This window comes from Petaurus breviceps, unplaced genomic scaffold (genome assembly GCF_028583685.1).
Source record: "Petaurus breviceps papuanus isolate PSGF00001 unplaced genomic scaffold, PetGlider_PUasm1.0 90842, whole genome shotgun sequence".
NCBI lineage: Eukaryota > Metazoa > Chordata > Mammalia > Diprotodontia > Petauridae > Petaurus > Petaurus breviceps.
The window spans coordinates 11,611,968-11,633,597 of NW_027187358.1; positions in this window are offsets into that span (position 1 = coordinate 11,611,968).

Genomic DNA, 21,630 nt, shown 5'->3' on the forward strand with positions numbered 1-21,630 from the left:
TTCTAAATTTTCTTCCCTCCCTCAGTACTCTCCCCTCCCCAAGATAGCACACAATTTGATAGGATTCTCGTTTCCAGAAACATTTTGCCTAACTGACCTAGGCTAGAATCCTTACAGAGCCATTAGGACAAAATAGGGAGACTGGTTTTGGACTTCAGCAAGCCTAGCAAAAGAATCAGACCTAGAAATATTATTAAATTTGAGGCCAATAAAATTCATAAAAGACAACATGGTGGGGGCAATTATTTTGGCACAATGAGTTTGAAAAGATAGTCATGCCTCCTTAAAGAAAGGGGGAGTAAATTGCTGAGAAACTCTGCCATAGAAAGGAAGCAGTGATTGGGTTGCCTGGACTAGCTCAGAATACTGCTTTGGCACAGGGGGTGACTGACAGCTCAGCTTGCCTTGTTTACTAATGCCACTTGGTGGTTATAACAACTATGGAAGCAAATTTGGTTATCTGCCTCTTGTTACTGTTTTTCCAAATTAGTATATAGGTTTTATGTGAGGGTAGAATGAAGGGATGGGGGGAGGGGGGTGGGATGGGAGCAAAGCAATTAATCTGTTTTGTCCTCGTGTGCATTATAGCATTCATTAAATGCCCTCACACTGAGCTAACTCTCAACCTCTGTTCCCCCTCTCTATGAACTGACTCACAGATTCCCAAGTGTTCAACATAAATGCTCTTGGTCACTTTGAATTCAACCCGTAACCGTTAAGCAATGTTGTGCTCCTATATCCATAGGCACACAGCTATTCCATTTTCCTGGCAGTACAACCTCTGATACCTAGATAATATGTTTTATTTTCTCAACTATCACTTCCAGAAGGCCCTTCAAGAATTTTGATGACTTCCATCTTGCCTCCACATGTCTGGACCAAATCTCCCAGGTGAGTCCATGAAAAAAATTCCTGGTTTGGAGCCATTCTTATTGTTAGGACAGGTGATCATGTTAGGACATGCTTTAACCAATTCAACCTATTTCTGTAGTTACTTACTACCACCTCTAAATATATACATTCTTCAAATATATATAAACATCATGTAGTCCCCATTCTTTGGATACAACTGGGGTGAAATATGGTGCTTTATTCTGGCGCTAGATGAGAAATCCTGATATAAACAATCTTGCCCTGCTCACCATTGGTGACACTGCATCCCTGGAAAACCTCTCTAGTATTGGATGTACTTTATCTCTCCTTCTCCCACCCTTAACATCCTGGTCCTGGAAATGGAATAGGCATGTTTCTTGCTCCTTTGTGCTGGGCCATACCCTTACTATCTTTACTTAGTAGCCTCTCCCCCTTTGAAATTCACTACTTGTCTACACATAGGGGTGATGTAAATCACATGATAGCCTGATAGTTATGCATATTTTCTAAGATTCCCATTCAGAAATCTCCTTGGGCAGTGTAACCGAGAGGGATAGGTGACTGATTAAGATTGGGGTGTTACAAATAATTTATCTATGTCTAGTATGGGCAGGAATAATGGGCATCTAAGTGTTTGTTGGCAGCTAGGTGTATAATAGAGTGCCAGTCCTGGAGTCAGGAAGAGTTAAATTCAAATCTGACCTCAGACACTTACTAGCTGTATGACGCTGAGCAAGTCACTAAGCCCTATTTGCCTGAGTTCCCTAATCTGTAAAATGAGCTAGAGAAGGAAATGGCAAACCATTCCAATATCTTTGTCAAGAAAACCCCCAAAAAGGGTCATGAGGAGTTGCACATAACTGAAATGACTGAACATTTGTAACAACAAATTATTTGTTGAGAGAGTAATATTAGACTGGTAAAAACCAATCAGTAAACCAATCTGATATTTATAGAAAGAAAAAATATAATCTAACAAGGATCTAATACTGTAATGATAACATTATATAATTCTATCCTTGAAACTTAATGAGACAAATTCACTAATGAAAAAGAAGTGAATTAGAGAATGGATTAGACAGGAAATCCCAACAATTTCCTACTTCTGAGAAACACATGTAAAGAATAAGGACTCAGATAGATTCAAAGACTAGGGTTAGAATAAAATTTATTATTCTTCAACTAGATCCAAAAAAGATAACAATTGCAATCATTATTTCAGATAATGCAACAGCAAACAGATAGCACTAAGAGAGGCAATAGGGAAACTAATTACCATTAGGGGCACCAGAGATGATAAAGCAATATGTGAAGGATTTGTGATTTTGTTAGTGGAAAGAACTCTTGCTTTCATTTTGCCAACACAGATTGCAACTTGTTTATGATTTAGTAGATAAATCCCAGAGAATTAACAAAAAATGAATCACAAAAATTAAGGGCTTCTGCAATATAACAGGATACAAAATGAATCCGCAAAACCATTAGCAGTTTTAAGAATCAGCAAAATGCAAACCAAAACAGCTCTAAGGTATCATTGTATACCTATCAAATTGAAGAAGATAAACATTAAAAAAAAAACTCATTGCATGTGGGCATGTGGGAAAACAAACACACTTAATTCCCTGCTGATGAAGCTGTGAATTGGTCCAACTATTATGGAACATGATTTAGAATTATGCAAGAAAAAATTCAAAATTTTTCATACTCTTAGCCCTAGCAATTACACTATTAGATTTATTCACCAAGACTGCAATAAGCAATTTTAAAAAAGACCTATTTATGTAAAAATATTCTTAGCAGTATTATTTATTGTAGGAAAATCTTAGAACTGAACCATGTACTCAACAGTTGGAGAATTGGTTGAACAAATTGTGCTATTTCCTACCATTCTGGGAGAAGTCGTTTTTCAATGCCTTCAAAATTGTGTCACCTCATGTGTGGACTTCCTCTTCCTCATTATGATACACACCTGACTTTTGTTCTCCTCAATGTCATTTCCACTTACTTGAGAGATGTTGGATCTAATGTGTTGGCTACATTGTCTCTGATACAGGAAAAAATATCAATTATAATAACCTTTGCTGATCTTTTCCACCTTTTCATTTGCATGTTTCATCCTCAAATATTCTCAAGAAGATTTTGTTCAGTTGGCTCTTCTGCTAACTTTTGTTTAACTTGTTTTTCCTTCCCCTGCCTCTTGATATTTTATGAGGCAATAGGGTTCATAATCTTCCCTCATCTTTCATCACAAGGTTTCACAAACAAGTGTCTGTATTCCAAACTTATGTTAACCTTGGCTGTCATATCATTCAGCTTGGCAAGTAGATTAAATGTTTACTGACTGAAGTGAATTTTAGGTTCTTTGGTTAAAATTTTAAGTGAAACTGTTATAAATAGTGTCACTGTCCTTTCCTATAGCCACCTACCTTTTTCTAGTATCACTATTTTGCTTAAATAGAGCAGAATGAAGTTATTTAATTGCATACAATATGTTTTTCTAATTTTAATTTTTTTCTAGTTTCTAATTTTATTCTTTGCTCTAACAAGATAATGGTTCAATTATAAATACACAGTTGCTTTAGGAATTCTTCTGACATCAGCAATGATGTTTCCTAACTATTGAAAAATAGTTCATTTATGTAGGGTTTTGGGGGGAATGATTGCACAAATGTCCAATGCCTTCCAATTCTTTCCTCAAAGAAAGCATTCATGATATAGCATTATAAGACTTCTATGAAGTTAATATGTCTTTGGTCTTTTTCATCCCTTATTCTAGAAATATATTTTTCAAGTATATTTTTATAATGAATGATTTATAATATAATTTGAGATCTCATAATGCCAAATCACATTTATTCATGTTTTTTTTTAATTTTCATAAATATTCCTTATTCCAAAATTCTCTTCACTTCAAATCTTCCTTTATTTATTTGAATATTATTTTATAATTATATTTACATCAATCAATCAGTATTCTCTAGGTTTTTCTAAGCAAAGTGTCATATCATATACAGATAGAAATAATCTTGCCTTCTCTTTGCTCATACTGGTTTCTTTAATGTTTTTGTAATGCTGATTTACTTAAGTTTTCTGGGATTATTCATTACACTGAATTCAGTTCAGAAATACTCATGTTTTATGTGGCCTATCAAAAGCAAAATATAATAATTGCCAACTCTGTATTTCCAAATCTTCATTGCAAGTACAACAGACATTCAGAGAAGGGAGAAGTCAGAGTGGGCTGAAATAATTTAATTGAAGAAGTGGAAATTATGTCAATTCTTGAAATGAGTAGGATTCAGGTTTTGAAATCAGGGTAGACATTTTGTCTTTTTTTTTTTTGAAAGGAGAAGACAGGGCAATTGATGTTAAGTGACTTCCCCAAGGTCACACAGCTAGTAAGTGTTCAATGTCTGAGGCCAGATTTGAACTCAGGTCCTCCTGACTCCAGGGCCAGGGCTCTATTCACTATGCCACCTAGCTGCCCCGAAGGTAGACATTTTGAATGAAGGAAATCATATGTCCAAAAGGACAGAGGTAGACTTTGAAAGATATTGCCCTAAACCAAGTGACACGGTGGATCTTTTTGTTCCTTTGTTTTCAGAGAGGACCAATGACAGTACAGGTGATGTCTTGACTTCCTGGAGAACTGGATTTAAGTGAGGCAATCACACAAAGTCCTCAGCCTCACTCTCTCTTCCTCAGTCATCAAAGTTCAGTGGTGAGACAAAAGCTAATATGACTGGTGATGGCCCAGGATGCAGTGGATAACCTTGGCATCTTCTTTGTCTGACCGAGTTCCACAAAGACTGCTTCAGCCACCTTCATGACTACTAGAACAAATTATTCTCATAGAGTGCTAGGTTTGGAGTCAGGAAGACCTCAGTTCAAATCCAGTCTCAGATGCTAACTAGATGGCAGACCCTGAGCAAGTCACTTAACCTTTGTCTGCCTCAGTTTTCCCAACTGCAAAATGGGAATAAAAATAGCACCTACCTCCCAGGGTTGTTGTGAAGATCAAACGAGATAATATCTGTGGTTGGCACAGTACCTGGAAAATAGCTGGTACTATATAAAGGCTAGCTATTATTATTAATCTTAAATGTTTTTAAAATGTAAATATTTCCTCCCTCCAAAATGTCCTCTTCTTCATGACTTTGTCCCACCATACTTCCTTTTCCCCTTGTAGAGGAGTGATAAATAGTACAAAGAGTACTGAACTAGGAGTTAGACTAGCTTCAGTCTAATCTCTACTACTTATTAGTTTTCTTGTTGAGCAAATTATTTCTCTGAGGCTCAGTTTCTCCTTTTTTAAAAAGAGAATAATAATTCCTAGCCTACCCATTTTATAAGGTTCTTGTGAAGAACTAATGAGATAACATAAGTAGAAGCACTATGAAAATCATGAATACAAATATAAATTGTGATTATTTCTTGCTTTTTTATTTTGTTGTCCTCTCTTAGTTCTCTCTTCCTCTCTAATATTCCCTTCATTCAGAGAGATTCAAAATAAAACTCCTTAAACCACGAGCCTTACACACTTCTTGGATTCTCATTGTCCAGGGAATTTGTCTCCCAGAACTGGTTCTACTCTTTCTGGTCTGGCCTTTGTTCTCCATGGACATCTTCTCTGGTCACGTTTCCTCTACTGTTTTGAAAACTTCTATCTTTAGGGCAGCTAGGTGGTATAGTGAATAGAGCATTGGTCTTGGAGTCAGGAGGACCTGAGTTCAAATCTGGCCTCAGACATTTAACACTTACTAGTTATGTGACCTTGTGCAAGTCACTTAACCACAATTGCCCTGCCTTCCCCCCTCCAAAAAAATAAAAGATAATTTTTATCTTCCCAATATCATCAGAAAACACCTAGGGTAACACATCCTGGCCATGGGCAAAAAGATTCTCTAGGTGAATCCTTAGATCCTGAAAATGTAAGTCTGGGATCTATTTTAAATACTTCAAAGTATTTAGTATTTATTCAAGTTTCATGATTTTCCTGCTTTAACTGTAGCCTTTGCCTCAATTTTTCCATTACAACTGCCTCTCACTGGCACAGTGCCCTCTGTTGCATTCATAGTTATATCTTTCTACAGAATGGCCTTTGCCCTTAAGTAGAATAGGTTGTTGTCTTCATCGTGGGTCTTCAGAAGTGTTGTGATAGGCTGCTCTACTCTTAAAAAAAACCCCTCCCTAATGCTGCTACTTAATAACAAGACCATGCTTCTAATGAATCATTCTTTCATCAGTCAGTTAGTTAATGAGCATTATTAAGGTGCTTGCTACATGCCAGGCACTGTGCTAGGCACTTGGGGTACAAAAAGAGATAAAAGATAGTTCCTGACCTCAAAGAGCTCATAATCTAAAGGGGAGAAAAAAAACACGCAAAGAAATACCAATGAGAGGCGGCTAGGTGGCGCAGGGAATACAACACTGGCCCTGGAGTCAGGAGGACCTGAATTCAAATCTGACCTCAGGCACTTAACACTTACTAGCCATGTGACCTTTGGCAAGTCACTTAACCCCAACTGCCCTGCCTTCCTCCCTCCAAAAAAGCAAAAAAAAAAAAAAAATAATAGAAAAAAAAAAAAAGAATGAGAAAAAAAAAAATGGGGGGGGGGGGGGGGAGGGACAATTGAGATAAGGAGTGAAAGTTCAGAAGAGAGTGAGAAGAAAGTGCATGTTGCAAAGATTATGAAGAGCAACCCTGGCCCCAAAGAAGAGAGATGAGGAAAATCCTCCTTCTTATTTCTTTGTGCAAAACATTTCATATAATGTTACATTTTTTTTTTGAGGTACTGATCAGTTTTGCCGAATTTTTTTCTTTACCCTTTTTCGTTTTTAATTCTCTTAACTTTGTAATTAGGGATGACTCTGGGAAAAAGAGAGAGAGAGACAGAGCAGAGAGAGACATAGAAAGATAATGAGACAGAGATAGAGGGAGAGAATATGGAGGGAATTTAGGTTATGTAAAAATGAAAGATATCAATAAAAATATTTTTAAAGAAAGAGTTAGAGAAGAGGAAAGGAAAAGATATTAGAAATAATGTAGTTCAGATTCCTCATTTTGCATATGAGAAGACCGATGTATTGAGAATTTAAGTGCTTGCTTGCAATTAGGTGACCCAGAGGGCTGGCCTTGGATTCTGGAAGACCTGAGCTTGAATCCTGCCTCAGACACTTAATAGCTGTGTAATTCTGGGCAGGTCACTTAACCTCTCTCTGACTTAGTTTTATCATTTGTAAAATGGAGATAATATGACAGTACCTGTGTCATGTGATGATTGTGACATTGAGTATGCTGATGAATGTTTAAAAGCTTTCTCAAAAAAGGTGTTTTCAGAATACACATTTTCTCCCTGGATTATTTAAGTCTAGACAATCAACAGCAACAAAAAAGACAGAGATATATCAAGATATCTTGATAAAGATAAATCAAATCTTGATTTGTAGTGTTTGTTGATTTTTTTTTTTTACTTTTTGGAGGGGAAGGCAGGGCAGTTGGGGTTAAGTGACTTGCCCAAGGTCACACAGCTAGTAAGTGTTAAGTGTCTGAGGCCATATTTGAACTCCGGTCCTCCTGACTCCAGGACTGGGGCTCTATTCACTGCATCACCTAGCTGCTCCTGTTTGTTGATTTTTGAGGTGCAAATGGTCACACTGAAGATTTGAAAATTTCTAGACAGTTTGAGCTGGCTCTACCACACCCATGATTGGGGGCAGGGTGGGGGTAAGATAAAATCAAATTAAATAATATAGTGCTTTGCAAACCTTCCACCCCTGAACTTATTTTGTCAACTTCCAATCCAGTATTCTCTCCACTATGTCACATTGCCTCCTTCTCAACTAATCAACTGTAAGGTTATAGAAGCACGTGAGGGTGAGATTAGGAACTCCATGGAGGTTCAGAACATGCTAATGGCCATCATCTGCTCCTTTGAGATGAGGTGATTGCTGCAAATTCTCACTTCTTGTCCTCTTGGATGAAAATGGGCCTTTATGTGGTCAACTAGTCATTTTCAGCACTTCTGTTTCTTGGGGTACAAGTGTGTTTGATGGTCTATTATTTCTTGTATATGTGCAAATGTAACTCAACGTGTTTTGTTTCCCCTAAGAAAGATCTCTTGAGAATGACAAACTCCTTCAAAAGTAGGAGCTACAGGGCTTTGACAGGGCAGGGATCGCTAGTAGTAAATTAAGTTGTTTATAAAATAAGCAGTGTATGTTGCTTGGAATTGTACTGTGAATTCATGGCCCATTAAATATTAAGCAGCTGGTACCCTGAGTTATGACTGGGTATGTTGACTTATTTTAAACAGTTTTTGCTTAAAACTACAAGGAATGTGTCTAAGTCATTCTCTTTGGGCTGTGGACAGAGTGCAGGATTTGGAATTAGGAAGACCTGAGTTTGAATCCTGCCTCTGTATGACCTTGAAGAAGCCACTTAACCATTCTGCCTCAGTTTCTTTATCTGTCAAATGAAAGATGATAACAAAACCTATTTTGTAGGGCTGTTGTGAGGATCCAGTGAGATAACATATGTGAAGTTCTTCACAAACTTTAAAATTATATATAAATGCTCACTATTTTTAAGGGAAAAGGGACGATTTCTGGAAATGAAGGAATAGCATAGTATGCCACGTAAATGGCATGTAAATGAAGCATTTACAGGCTCTGGTGTTTGCATTCTGGCTCTGTTACTTCCTATCAGATCTTGGGGAAATCTTGGGACTTATACTTCAAACTTACTAAGGTCCTCTCTCATGATAACATCTTTGAATCATAATTAAACAACACATACATTAAAACACAATTAACTGTTGATCACAAAAGTTGTGGGTAGGAAGTCCACTTAAAACAGTCAAAATTGCTCCCTGAAGGATAGTAGAGAGAACACTGGAATAGGACCTGGGAGACTTGGGTTCTGAGGATGTAGACCTGGAACTTGAAATACAGTTGAATGTAATTGCACAGGGGAAGTGGCCTAGGATGTCCTAGGAGAAACATGACTGGGGAAAAATGACTCAGGCACTCAGGAGGAGTGAGGGATAATCAACTGATGGATGTTCCATGCATTCCGTTGGTATTTAGGCAGCATCAGGAGACCCAGAGGATGGCTCCAGCAGATTGGGTGAATTCCTTGCAGAAGACTTATGGAAGGACATGGCCAAAAGTGTGATATGATGATGTACATGGTTAGGTTGCACACGCACTGAGAAAAGAAGCTCCCACGTGGCGCTCTATGGCTGTCTCCTCTAGCTCTAGTGCTATAATCCTATGATGAGATCACAGATCCGTTAAAGAAATGTCCCCACTAGAAAGACCATGGACTTGTTGTTCTCTGTCTTTGTCAGACTGCATCTGGAGCACTTATCACCAGCCCCAGACACCACATTTTAGGAAGACATTGGTGTAAACTTGAGAACACCCAAAAGAGGGGAGGGAGGGAGCAAGAGAACACGCCAAGTGAGGACTGACTGAAAGAACTAGGGAACATTTACAAGGGATAGGATAGCTGTCGAGGGTGGTGCAGCTGAGAACACAAAGCCTAGAGTCAGAAAGTCCTGAGTTCAAATCAGGCTACAGATATTCACCGGCCATATAATCCTGGCCAAGTCACCTAACCGCTGTCTGCCTCAGTTTCCTCAAATGTAAAATGAGGATAATAAAACCTACCTAACAGGGTTGTTGTGAGGGTCAAACAAGATGATATCTGCAAGGTGCTTAGCACAGTTCCTGCTCTATAAATACTTATTCCCTTCCCCTTTACCTGTCTCCCCCTTCATGCAGAAGAGAGATCAGACTCATTCATCTTGGCCTCAGAGGGCAGAATTAAGACCAACAGGTAGAAGAGGAAAAGAGACAACTCTGGGTTTTATGGAAGGAAAAACATCTTACTAATAAAAATTAGAGCTGCCTAAAAGTTGATTGTGCTGTCTTAGGAAGAAGTAAAGGGCTCCCTCTAGTGAGAGGGAGGTCTTCAAGCAGGGTCCAGAAAACTATTAGTCAGGTATGTTATACAGAATATTTTTGCTCAGGTATGGGTTGGCCTAGATGGTCACTGAGATACTGTCTTATCCTACAGGGCTGGGTGGGGTGGGGATGAGGTCAGGGGAAACACTTTGTAATCTCTAAAAGCATTATAAATTTTTGAGGAGGAAGAGAAAAATCCATGAACCCCTTCATCATCATAATAACTCTATTGGTATCTATTGCTTAAAAGGATAGAAGATGATCAAAAAGCTACTACAAATTCAATAATACTTTTAAATTAGTTTGTAATTTATAAATCACAAAGCATCTATATACATTTGAAAATTGTAACATACATATATATGTGCAATATCATTTGCTGAATTTACATGCAACCTGCACCCCTGCCCACTGGTTTTGGCAATCCCCTAAAGTACATGTAGGGACTCCTGATTGGCAGAGAGACTTCTGAGAAAAGTGAAGAAGGAGAGAGAAATCACCCAAGGGGCAAGGGGGCAGATTCTGAATTGGGACTGGACACATAGTCATTTGGGAAGGAGCTGGTTTCCCTGGTTCTCAGTATCTATACCCCCAGAGACTGCTAAGAATAGATTTCTTAGATGAGATCATTTTCTCCCCAGGTGAAATATTTCTTCTCACTCCTAAATTGCAAACCCTTTACTCTTGTGCAGGGGTGAGGAACCTGTGGCCTTGAGGCCACATGTGGCCTCTAGGTCCTCAAGTCCTTTCCAGTTGGATTCAGTAAAAGGGCCACACTTGAGGACCTAGAGGGCTACATTTGGCCTCGAGGCCACAGGTCCCCGCCCCTGTGTCTTGTGTATCCTAATGCCTAAGCCAGTGATTGTCAGAGCACTGACTCTGAAGTCAGGAGGACCTGAGTTCAAATCCAGTCTCAGATACTTAGTAGCTGTGTGTCCATGGGCAAGTTGCTTAACCCCAATTGCCTCAAAAAACAAACAAAAATATCTGCCTTCATCCAAGACAGCTGCTTTCTCATATCTACCTTTGCAATCAACATATTGTGACATACTGTTTTGGTTGAAGAAAATGCTATCTCACATAGAAATGTAGGTTGAAAAAAAGAGGAGTATTTTGATAAACAAATGATATCTTAGTGTATTTTGGAAGTAGTTTTGACCTCACAGACTCCCTGAGACCCCCAGGAGTCCATGCACCACAGTGTGAGAACAGCTGGCCTAAACTAATTTGTGTAGCTTCCCTGATTACTGTTTTACTTCTTGCCTGGAGAAATCTGTTTGCTCACTATCTCTGTCTTTTGTGTAATAAGCATTTGTTGGGAGGGGAGATAAACTGACTTAAGATTAAGGTAAATGTTTCTCTCATTCTTTTAGCAGTCTGAGAAAGTTGTTTTCTAACCTGATCCCCAACAGAAAACACAGACGCCTAGAATGCACACATCTGATAAAAGAAAGATATCATTCTAGTCCAATAATCTTCTTGAAGATAGGAAAGCAAAAGAGAGTGCTGGGTCATAACTGCACTTCTACTCTCCACCAAGTTGGCATTTCAGTCTCCCTGGGATGTGGGGTGTGCATTCCAGAACTATCTAAAAATCCCTGTAACACATGGGCTGCCATGTACATAGTACCAATCATAGTTGCAGAAGCTATATTTGCTTATTTACTCTACTGTTCTATGTGATTTCATGAGAAGGCAGGAACCATTTGGCAACTTTCAGACACCAGAAGTCCAATGGACATATAGAGTTAAGAATCATTTGCAATAACTTCACAGTCCACCCAGGGGCACAGGTTCCACAGATTAGAAAGCACTGTCTTGGAACAGTTTGATAGTATTTTCTACAACACTTGGCCTTATTTAGTTACCCAGTGGATGGTCTGATTTCATTGAGTCCCTTGAAATTTGCCTGTATTTCTAAGGATCCACTCTGTGTAACCATCCCCACTGTTTGGTGTAAAACTAGACTTGAAAAGAAAATGGAGATCCCAATGCTAGGTACTAGTGTATACTCTTTAGAGATACCTAGCTTCCCTACTTCATTTAAACAATGAATCCATATCCAAGGTTTGAATGATTACAGAATACCATAAAAATATTTTATTTATGCTTTTTGTTTTTACCCAATAATAATTGCCCCATGTTTTCCCTGACTACATCAAACGCTACACTTTTTTTGTATTTTTTTTCCAATTACATGTAAAGATAATTTTAAACGTTCTTTTTTAAATAAAATTTTGAGTTCTAAATGTTCTCCCTCCCTCCCCTCCTGCCTCCCTAAGATAGTAAGCAATTTTATAAAGGTTATATATGTGCAATCATATAAAACATATTTCCATGTTGGTCATGTTGTGAAGGAAGAAACAGAACAAAAGGAAAAACCTATGAAAAAAATAAAGTGAAAATAGAACGCTTCAATCTGCATTCAGACTCCATTAGTTCTTTTTTGGCATATGGATAGTATTTTCCATCATGCGTCTTTTAAAATTGTCCTGGATCATTATATTGCTGAGAAAAGCTAAGTCATTCATAGTTAATCATCACACAATGTTGCTGTTATTATATACAAGTCCTCCTGGTTCTATTCACTTCACTTTGTATCAGTTCACATAAGTTTTTCCAGCAAACCTTACCCTTTAACAAATAAAAACATTTAAGCAAGAACTGCAGACACAATGTCCAAGTCTGGCATCATATGCAGCATTCTATAACTATAGTCTACCACCTTTTTACTGAGAGGAGGGATTACATAGCTTAATTTAATGTCCTCTTGTACAAATATTTAAACTAATATTGAGGTAAAGAGTTAAAATAGTCCGAATCTTGACAGATTGTTCATGGTTTTGTAGGCTAAAGAAAATCTCATTGCAAGCAACACAGAAAAGAGTGCTATAGAGGAGGGTGTGGCCTACAGAGTCAAAATCTGCAGAAAGCTCAAGGGCAATGAGGCTAATATATATATATATATGATATTATAATAGCAGCTGGAAGACTATTGCTGATATTGGAGAAAATGGTCTCAGTAGAGTGATGGGACTGAAAAATAGATTTGAATGGGATAAGAAGTCAATGGGGTGGTAAGGGAAAATGGAGACTACAAAGGAGGCGGGGGTGGGAATATTACAATGTAGTACAAAGAAAATGGGCTTTGGAGTAAGAGTACTTAGATATAAATCACTGCTCAGCTATTCCCAATCTGTGTAGCCTTGAAAAATTCTGTACCTTTCCAGGGCCTCAGTTTCCTCATCTGTCAAATATGGGAACTGGATTAGGTGACCTCTAAGGTCCTTTCCAACTTTAAATCTATGATCTTTTGATTCTGACATTAGTAGAACTCAGAATGAGGTCTAGAGTTATTGCTCTAGCAATATGATTTCCTATGATTTCCCTAAGTAAGTATGGCTCACTCTTCTAATGATTTAAAGTTTATTTAAAGTTTGCAAAGAACCTTGCAAAAGTAAATGCAATTATGGGTTCACAGAGATTAGAAAACCTTACAACAGTATTTAAATGTCAATTATTATTAGACAAGACAGGTGGTGTTTAATAATAATAACGATAGCCAATATTAATACAGAACTTTAAGGTTGGCCAAGCACTTTACAAATTTTTACAAGTTTTATAAAACTTTACAAATTTTATCTCATTTTAGCCTCACACCAACTTTGTGAAGTGGCTGCTATTATTTTGCTCATTTTACGGATGAGGAAACTGAGGTAGATGAGAGTCTGAGGCCAGATTTGAACTAAGGTCTTCCTGACACCAGGTCCATCACCATCACTGCTTCACCAGCAGCCTCTGATCATATTTTTTACAGATAAGGAAATTGAGGGTCAGGAGGTAAAGACACTTGCCTAAGTCATACAATTATAAGTGTCAGATGGGGACTTGAACCCAAGCCTCCTGACTCCAAAATCAGGAATCAATTCGTTTCCATTCACCTTTGAATAACAGAGTATACTACAAGACATTAATGTATCATCCAGGATGTTTCAGAGGATGTATGGGAATCTGGAAAGTGCCTGAGGTGAGAGCATCAGTGAGCTGTATGGCTGAATTTGGGGGCAGCTAAGAAACACTTTCTATGTGTCTTCTGATTAAAAGATCACTTCTGTTGCCTGCAAGGACAGATCCTCCATCTTTCTTCCTGACACATACAATACACAGTTTGGTAAGACTTTAAATCAATAATTGATCGTCCACCAGACTCTTCCCTTGGTATTCAATTAAAATGGAGTCCCTCTCCATAACTGAACATTAAACACATAGAGCGTGATGGATAGTGTGACAACCCTCATCCCCAGGATTTCAGAGGTGGCTGAGAGGAGATTTATGGAACTCTGATTTAGCCCTACTTTCACACACCCGTGTCTGTTCTTTAATCTCTCTGACAGTCACCTTATCCTATCTCCCTTTCATAGACATCTGAACCGCTAGCCACTGCTATGGCGGACTTAGAGCCACATTATATCAGAAGGGCAGCAGAACCTTGATTTCCCCATGTTCTTTAAGTGATTACAGTATTTGGCCCTGAATACCCCTTCCTTACAACCCACTCCAGCAATATGGCTCCCTAAGGTCTAAGCAATAAAAACTCCTTGGCATTAAAAACCCTTCACAACCTGGCTCCAAACTATCTTTCCAGGTTTATTATACAGTGCTACCTTTCTTGTACTTAAAATATGTAATGAGAGCTAATACTCCATGTGTAACATGAGTATGCATGTGTATGCAAGTGTGCACACACCACACATACACACACACACACTCAAAATACATGTTGCCCAGATTATAACACACTGTTGGACAGGCTTCTAGGAAAATTAGTTTCTTAGAATTGTGATCTGCCTCAGTGGCAAAAGGCACAAAGTTGAAATCTCATGGATTGTCCAAAATACCAACTGCAGGGCTATTCAGAAAGGTGGGGAAGGCCAAGAGCTTGGTGGTTGAGGTGACATGTGAGGAGTGTGCCTAATATCAGGCTCTGTTCCCATTCTATCCCACACTCAGTCTCCTGGACACAGCAGTACAACTGTTTTAGCCACAAGTTCAAAGACAAGTTCATGAGTGTAGGTTGTTTTTTTTTTCCTAAATCCAGTAGCAAGTATATAAAAGCATTGTCAGTTGAGACTAGGTTGTTAGATTCTTCCTCAAGAACAAGACAGGAGCACAGGTGATTTACTGCACGAGGCTGCTATGAGTAAGTGTGTTCTTCATGTTTATTTTTGCTCTTGGATCCCTAAGCTCCTGGCAGACCATCATAGAGAATCCTGGTTTGTTCCCATCTCATCCAAATGTAACCAGTCTTCCAAGCAGAACTAGGAAAAGCCTCACCCCTACCTATGCCATGAAGGTAGTAATAAATAACAGTCGTTTGTGGGGCTTTGGACTTGCAGAACAGCACAGCATGCATCAGCATTGTGGGGAGAGGTGGGGGAGGTGGGGAAAGTGAGTAACTGAAGTAGTGAAAGCATAGGTTGCTGAGTGTTCCTGCCAAACATTTCTTTGAAAGCATCTGGAGTCTTAAACGGGAAGTGGTTTGTTAAACAATTATTAAGGCTATTGTTGGCTATAGATAAAGTATCTTATAACCTAATCTGGGGCGCAGTTCATCAAGTCAGTCAGAAAGCATTTATTAAGTGCTTACTATATGACCAGTGCTGGGGGTGCAAAGAGAAGGAAGAACATGGTCCCTGCCCTCAAGGAGCTCACACTCTAATAAGGGAGATAAAACCAGACAATTATGTATGTACAAAATATATCCTAGTGTAATTAGAAGGTAATTCCAAAGAGGAGGCACCAATATTGTTAAATATGGTATATGCCACTGATCCAGTCAGGAGATACAGAATCCCAACCCTGCATCTTAGTCATAGCTCTTCCCTTCCTTTCCCCAGCCAAGAAGGAAGCACCCCAGGGAAGACCAGAATATAGAAACATTATGAATCTAAATATAAATACAAATAAACTGCAGGGTTACACCCTTGCAATCACTCGTCCTCCATTTCTGTTGGATAACAAAACACAACACAGCACAACATCTTGCCACCAGTGAGCTGTTCAAAATAAGCTCAATATTCCTGTCCCTGTGGTAGCAGCAACTGGCATACCCAGGATGGGCTGCTAGCACAGATTCTTAGATCTGCTTTACTAGGAAAGATAGCTGTTTAAGGGGTCAACAATCTTTTTAAATTACATTCACTAGTTCAGGGGAAAAGTCAACACCCTGAACGTCAGGGATAATACAAAGAAAATAAAGAGAAAATACAAGCAGAGAAATAAAGACCAACAGACAGGGCTTTTAATTGTCTAAGAAATTAGCACAGATCAACAGACAGATCCAACTGTCTGGCCAAGGTAATACATATGTAGTTACCAGAGAGAGAAGCAAGAACATCTGGGTTTTCCAAAGCCAGGGGGTTCCTTAATGGCTACCCAGTGTCTCATCTGATCAAATCACAAGAACATTCTTCCAGTGAGTGGAACCCAAAGCAAAATGCTAACCTTAGAGTATAGATATCCTTTTTAGCGACAGAGGGCATCACACCCCTCCTGAGTCAGTGCCTAATTAAAAATTAACAAAAGATGTGAAAGCCTTCCCACAAGTAAGTCTCCCCCTAAGCAAGCTTCCCTTAATGGGCTCCACTTGAGGTCTATTAATGGGTGGAGAAGATCCTAAATCCCATTAACATTACACTTGTTATGGGGTAGCTAGGTGGCACAGTGAATAGAGCACTGACCCTGGAGTCAGCAGGGCCTGAGTTCAAATCTGACCTCAGACACTTAACATTTACTAGCTGTGTGACCTTGGGCAAGTCACTTAACCCCAACTACCCTGCCTTCCCCCCTCCAAAAAAAGCAAAAAAAATTACACCTGTTAATATGATAATTGACTTTTTCATGAAGATGAGAAGAGGAAATAAGAAAAAAAGAAGAAGGGGGAGGAGGAGGGAGACACAGGTTGTGATCTCAGAGAATACTCTAAGAGATGGTAACCCTACCTTCAATGGGTCATGTCTACCATAATGCTTTGCACAAATAATTCTGAAATGTCATACCATATTCAATAGGAACAGGATAGTTCCTATTGAAAAAGGCAAATGAAAAGATATATATATATATATATATATATATGTGTGTGTGTGTGTGTGTGTGTATTTCTTTTTTAATTGTGAATTTAAGAATATACATAAACATGAATATTTCAATACAGAAATAAGAATAAGAAAGATTTATATAAAAAACTGGCTTGTTATGCACAATTTGGTTAGTCAACAAGCATTTATTATACACTAATTACACGTCAAGCCTTGTGCTAATTGCTTGGGATATAAAAAAAGACAAAAACATGATCCCTGCCCCCAAGGAGTTCACATTCTAATAGGGATTTTTTGTTTGTTTGTTTAAGAAATTTACACACGCACAATTTAACATGGTAGCAATAAAATTACTGTTCTTTTCTGCATGTATTTTTGTTTTCTGTGCACTAAAATATTTTATTTGTGCTTTTTTTTTGGTATATTACTTACTCTTCACTAACTTACCACCCAATTCCACACCAAATAGAAGTCTTTTCTTGAGAAAAAAAAATAGATGATAGTCAAACAAAACAATAAATGTATTGGCCAGGTATTGGAATGCATATCTCTTCTGCACTTATAGTCCATCCTCTTCCCTGCTAAGAGGTGGCAGGGAAGCTTCCTAATCAACAATAGTACTACAGATTAGGAAGATAAACTCATGTGAGAAAATCCAGGAACCAGCATTATGGAAATATGTCAAAGAGCATTTGGGTAAAGATCAATGGAAGAAAACCCCCCAAAAGTGATATAGTCATCAAAGTGTGTGGCATGGTGACTACACAGACAGAAAGAGGAACTAGCTGAATATCACAAATCTGGCACAGAGGCATAGAATGAGGAGGGATCTCAATTATCAATTTGACAATGATAAATTCAGCCTTCAGAAAGTGGAGGAAATGACCAGGAAAAATTCAATTCTGGATAGGATTCTCAACAAAAAAGAGGAAGTGGTTGCTAGAGTGGAAATGATTGGAACTTTAGAGAGAAATTAGTCTTCATTTTTGATTTCTGATAGAAAAGGAGAGAAAAGTCAGGGAAAACAAATTTCAAAAGATTCAGATAAAGGAGAGGCAGGCTGCTAAGTGCTAAAGGTCCAAAGAGGAAGTAAGCCCAGAAGGAATGGGCGGGTCTCGAAAATGAAATTGTGTGGACACAAAGAGAAATAATTCCAGTAAGGAGTAAAAGCCGGTAGTTGTCTAAAGAGAACAAGTAAGGATACTCAGGGAGCTTATTGACCAACAGCTTTGTATTTTTAGGCTCTCTTGAATTATAATTTCAGTAAACAAAAATCAACCTTTTCTTCCTCCTTCTACCCCATCCCAACCATTGAAAAGAAAAAAAAATCCCTTTTAACAAATATGTATCATTTAACAAAACAAATTCTGACAAATATGACAAAAAATGGTCTCTTCTATCTTTTCTATCACCTCTCTGTCATGAGGTAAGCAGTATTCTTCATTATCATTCTAGGAATTATGGTTGATCATTACTTTAATCAGAGTTCTTAAGTTTTTCTTTGTAGTATTGCTGATCTTGTATAAATTGTTCTCCAGGGGGTATGAGTGAAAGGGTAATCAGTATTAGAGAAAGTAGCCAGGAACAAGGTGTCTTTTGGAGGGTTCCAGGTCTCAGTGAGTGCCAGATGATGGAAGAATTGAGAAAGGAAGAGGTTTAAGATGAAAGGAAGTGTGTTCATTATGGAACAGGAATTCCAGAGGATATCGTGGAAGAAATGGGCAGATCTGGAATAGGACATTAGGAGAGAGGGATGAGAATGAGGAAGTGGACAACACAGAGATAGGAAAAGTAGGAGGAACTAGGAATATGCTAACCACTAGTGAATGAGTCTAGACTGAGTAACAATAAGGTTTAGTAGAAAAGTCTGATTATTAAAAGGTTCAAGGCCTACATCCTGCTATGATGTTGTAAATAGGTAGGAGAGTTGCCATCCTTTGTGAGTTAGAAGATGATTTCTTATATCCCTGTCTCTCAAGCTATGCCATACCTACTGGCCAGTCCAGAAACCTAGAAAAGAAGAGGTATACTTATCAAAATTGGTAAAATTCAATTTATAAAAATGTTAAAGAGTATAGAGCCAAACATAGACACCTGGGACACTCCACTAAAATCTCATGCCATTTTACATCATTGAGCCTTTAATAACTCTCCAACCATTCAAACCATTCTGAATCCTCTTAGCTGTTGTACTCTGTAGCCCACATTTCTCCTTTACATCTGTAAGAACATAATGAGAGGCTTTGTCAAAAGTATTCCCAAAGTCTAGGTTTAATTGTATCTATAGCATTCCTCTGATCTACCAGTCTAGGGACCCTGTCCAAAAATGAAATTAAGATAACCTGACTCAACTCCACATGATCATAGATTGAGAGATAGAAGTTATCTTCGAAGTCATATAGTCCAATCTCCAAATTGTAAAGAGGAAACTGAGCCCCAGGGGAGTGAAGTGACTTGTATAAAGTCACATAGGCAGTAAGCAACAGGGCCAAGAATTGAAACCTACTTAACTGGTTGACTAGTGAAGGTGGGAGAGTGAGAATACATCTGACTCTCCATTACTATGTCCAGACTCTCTCTTTACCACCATTATTTAGCAACCTCTGCCGTTCTGAAGTTCATCAAATCCACATTTAGTACACAACACAACTTCTGGTTGCTATTATCTATCAAGTCCTAGGACAGTCTCCCTCTTTTCTTAATGAGTCAGTGCATGGTTCGCAGTCTTTACCTCCTTTTCTAACTCCTTCCCTAATTCTAAGGAACTTCTAGATACACATAAGAGCTTCCTCAAATACTCTAACTTTCCAGTTCCTCAATCTATTAAATTCCCATGACCTACTACCTCATTCTATCTCAGCTATACAGAGAGATGATCATAACCTTTGGCCCTACTATCATTCACAAGTATTTTACTTCCATGTTCAAGCACTCTGAATTTCTTCTGCCTGATCATAATCTTTCATCTTCTGTCCTTATGCTTCATTTCTCTTAAATCTACTCTTTATCCTCACCTCTATCTCCAATCCCTTTGTCCCTCAGTACCAGCCCATCTCATCTGGCTATACTCTCCTCCCCCTTACATATTGATCCCTCACTATACTCTCCTCCTTTTCCAATATGGGCCCCTTTTTGAACTAGTTAAACACTATACAGTGTATTACAGTTGAGTCATTTCCTTGTCCTATCTTTCATCAAACTCTGCCCAACCCCAACTCTGGATGACTTTTGCCATCTACTTCCTTTGCTCAGCACTCATGCGCTATTCGGTGGAAGTGGGGGAAATTATGAAAACATGCTGAACGCTATTTGCTATAAATGTATGCTAGCTAATCTAAACTGGGCCCTCCCACAGCATGGCAACCCCACTTCCTTGATTCTCTATCCTACTCACTAAGCCAACTATTACAAATCTTTCTTCTTTCCTCAAGCCTCCCATACCACTCTACACTTTTTACTGAAGATCTAATTTCATTTATAGAATGAAATTCTTCTCTCTTCCTTCTCATCTCATATACCTTTGACTTTACTCCCCTCTAGTCTCTGATGATAAAGTGGTCCTAGAAACTTCGAGAGTCATAATAGCTACCCTACATGTTCTCTTGATTTCCATTCACTTTTATCTTCTCTAGGAGATTGCCCTTATCACAATGTCTGTTCTTTAATTTTCAGGCTCCTCCTATCTATTATAGGCTACTTCTCTCCTCCCTACAAACATAGCTAAGTCTCCCCCATTCTTTTTTTTTTTTTTTTGAGGCAAAAAGGGTTAAGTGACTTACCCAGGGTCACATAATAAATGTCTAAGGCCAGATTTGAACTCAGGTTCTTCTGACTCCAGGGTTAGTGTGCTATCCACTGGTTTCCCCTATTCTTAAAAAAAAAAAACTCTTACAGGGGTGGCTAGATGGTGCAGTGAGTAGGGCACTGGCCCTGGAGTCAGGAGGACCTGAGTTCCCGGCCTCAGACACTTAACACAAGAAAAACTAGCTGTGTGACCTTGGGCAAGTTACTTAACCCCAATTGCCCTCCAAAAAAAAAGACTCTCACTATATCCTACCATACTGTGATAGTAATGGCAATTAAAGATTCCCCTGTATTGGCTTGGTTTTCAAATTGATTGTGTTAAAACCCAGAGCTTGTTAATCCCACCTGTGGGATGGGCTTGTTGATGTGAAAAGAAAGTCCTGAACTGGGAGGAGCTGGTGACGTAGATTTGGAGAGACACTAGAGAGAGGCGGAAGATCTTTTTGGAAGCAGCACCTCGTGGAGAGAGAGAGACTAAGAGAATTGCTGGTGGCCACTTTGAATTGCCCTGGACTTTTGAGACCTGCCCCCTGAGCTGCCAAGGACTGAGGAGACATGGCTGTTTTGCTGGTACTTTGTCTGTCTGTTTTGATGTTGTTTTGCCAGATTTGTCCACTGGTGAAAGACAGTCCTGTTGTTGAAGAAGTCCTGGAACCTGGCTGTTCGCTAAGAAGCCCTGAGATTGTCCTGCAGACAGAGAGTGAATACTGTCCACTGGCGAAGGACAGTGCTGTTGTTGCAGGGGTCTGGAGACTGTCCTGCAGACAGAGTGAATACTGTCCACTGGTGAAGGACAGTGCTGTTGTTGCAGGGGTCTGGGAACCTTGCTGTTGGTTCCAAAGCCCTGAAGAAGGATTTTCTTGTTGTATGTTTACAGAAATCCTGG